At 37.1% G+C, this 3063-nt stretch overlaps 1 pseudogene; it reads right to left on the minus strand.

Moving 5' to 3' along the window:
• Window positions 1–233: 233 nt before the first annotated feature.
• LOC141498629 (lysosomal cholesterol signaling protein pseudogene) overlaps window positions 234–3063 on the minus strand; it is a 50537-nt pseudogene continuing 47707 nt past the window's right edge.

The following is a 3063-nucleotide window of genomic DNA, read 5'->3' on the forward strand; positions in this document are numbered from 1 at the left end:
AGAACAAGCACAAGAATTTGTTTGAACAAATTTTTCTTTAACGAAATTCCACAGCACCATATCAGAACAGATAATAAACTGACAAGGAGTAAATAAGTTGCTATCAGATAAAGAAACTGCATCTGTTTCCAACTCAAAAATAGAACAGCAAGATACCAGATCAAGGAAATCAAACTAGTGATACTTATATCAAAGTTCACATTATGGATAGCGTATACACCGTGTGTTTTAGATCAATGGAGGGAATGCTCAGTAACCAACCAACAGAAACATATATAAACAGTCACAAAAGTATTTGTCACCATCCTTAGGCTTATGATCTCTACTTCCATGTTGAACTGTGCTGCAAAGTTAACCACTCCCACCCAGTATTATTGGAAAGTCTCCATAAAAAAAATGTATGTTGATAAGTTAGTATAGTTCATTAAACTACTAATCTTGTTCAGGAGCTCCACCATTTCTCTACACAGAAGTGACATCACCAGGAGCTTAGCTGTAGTGAGCAAAATGATCGCAACAAATGCAGATTTCTTGGGCTTCTTTATTTGTCCCACCATTGTGCAACCAAGATAAAAGAGGGCTGGGCCAAAAATAAAACTCCCACATCTATCTAGAAAATTTTCCTAGAAATTTCTTCAAATTAACTAATATGTTCTGACCAAGAATAAGATTGAAGGAAATTCCAATGAAGACCATAAATGCTGTTGAGTTCTACTACATATTCAGAAGTCCAAGTCTGACAATTTATACTTTGTTTTAAGAGGAGTCATACTCCTCTTTGCATTTTTGAATCTCACCAAATAAATATACTAAGGTCCTGGATAAATACCTATAATGCTACAACAATAAGATATCCCAGTGCAAAGTCTTTACTTTGTATAGCAAAAGTAGGGAAGAATACAACTTTATCAAATTGACTGTTAAGACAGGCAACTGATAATATTAACATATACACAATAAAAAATATAGAGACTTTGGCAACTAAAAACTATAAAGGAAGAATCGATTTATATTTAAAAATTGAATATAACCATGTTTTTGAATAGTATAGCTGGAAATGCTAAATGGAAAACAAAATCCCCTAGTCCTTTAGCCTAACGTGATGCTATAATGTGGGCATTTTCTGCTAAGTAACCAAAAGGAATTCTATTAAAGCATTTTTTTTAGGTTTTTGCAAGGTAAACGGGGTTAAGTGGCTTGCCCAAGGCCACACAGCTAGGTAATTATTAAGTGTCTGAGACCAGATTTGAACCCAGGTACTCCTGACTCCAGGGCCAGTGCTTTATCCACTATGCCACCTAGCTGCCCCTATTAAAGCATTTTAAAAAAATCTTTTATGTTTTTCCAATTATATATAAAAAACAATTTTAACATTAATTTTTAACTTGGATTCCAAATTCTCTCCCGCTCTCACTCCCCTTTCCCTTTATTGAGAAGACAAGCAATTTGGTATCAGTTAGACATGTACAGTCATGCAAAACATATTTCAATATTAGTCATGCTGTGAAAGAAAACAGACCTATCCCCTCAATTAAAAACATCAAAAAAAAATTTAAAAAGTTAAAAAAATTGCTTCAATCTGCACTCAGACTCTATCAGTTCTTTCTCTGGAGGTAGATAACGTTTTTCAACATGTGTCCTATACTGAAGCATTCTAACAAGACTAGAGAAAAAACTAATTTTTGACATTGTTGGAGGATTACTCATAGAACTGAATCCATGAAATACTGTTATAGGCAAAAACTTGATCGTATTGATTGATGAAGTGAGGTTATTTGAAGTCAGGTCAGCAAAAGAATTCATTTTTCTTTCATGTAGACTACTCTAACTAAAACTCTGAGATTGAAATGTAGCCCCTGCTAACTCAGAATTGGAGAGTATGAAATTGTGCAGTGGTTCCTTTTTCATCTGGTTCAAGAAGCCACTACAGACATTGATTTGACTTAAATATTAAGAGCCTCTTGAAAGATACATTAGTCCAAGACAAGATGGTTCACAGTCCCAGAGGCAGCCAGCCATTCGCCACAACCTCAAGCTTAGCTGGAGTTTGGGGGTGCCAGGCAGGTATACAGTTCCAAGATCTCCCTACCCTCCCAGCCTCCAGTTGCTGATGGTTCCAAAGGTACTTTCCCTTCCTCATGCTCCCAAGAGCTCCAAGGCTCCTTTTCCTGTAGGGTGCCCCCCCCCCAGGCTCTTACCCAACCTAGCTCAGATTCCATCTCTGTGGAGGCACATCTATTATCTAATTTCAAATGGGCTCTCACTGTAACATTCAAATTATTCTATTCCTCCCTATCAATTTCCTATTCTATTCTCTACAGTGACTATGTCTGATGTATTTGTCACTCTCCTCTCACCTCCCATAAAAGACCTTCTTCCTTCCACCATCATAGCTGAAGACTTAGTTTCATATTTACTTGAATAAGAAGAGACTGACATGAATTCCCCTTCTCACCTCATCTTTCATCTCAAATCACTCAGACATCTTCCTTAGCTATCTTCTGCCTCATTCAGATGTCACATGAAGAGCACCAAATGTCTCTATGCCGAGACAAATTCTGCATGTCCCTTTAATACCTTCCCCTCCTGTCTTCTCTAGCAGATTGTCTCCATTATCATCCCCACTCTTTTTATTTTTGATTCTCTCCCTCTGATGGCTGCTTCCCTATCACCCACAGATATGCCCATGCTACTCCCATTCTTTAAAAAACAAAACAAAACCTTCCTTCAATCTAACCACTTCAAACCTCTCCTTCCTGGCCAGGCCTTCAAAAAGGTACAATTGGTGTCTATACTTAAACTTTTCTCACTTTATCATAAACCTCCTGATATCTGATGTCTAACCTCATTATTCGATGAAAACTTCTCTTTCCAAATATGCCAATGATCTCTTAATGACTTCTTTCCAAACCTCATCCTTCTTGTCATTCCTGCAGCATTTGACACTGTTGATCATCGACTTCTCTTGAATATTCTTTTTTTTCTTGTTTTTCTAAAACGACTCCCTCCTAGTTCTTCCCCTAATCTACCTGATTTCTGCTATTTGGTCTCCTTTGATGGTTC

The sequence above is a fragment of the Macrotis lagotis genome, chromosome X (genome assembly GCF_037893015.1).
Source record: "Macrotis lagotis isolate mMagLag1 chromosome X, bilby.v1.9.chrom.fasta, whole genome shotgun sequence".
NCBI lineage: Eukaryota > Metazoa > Chordata > Mammalia > Peramelemorphia > Peramelidae > Macrotis > Macrotis lagotis.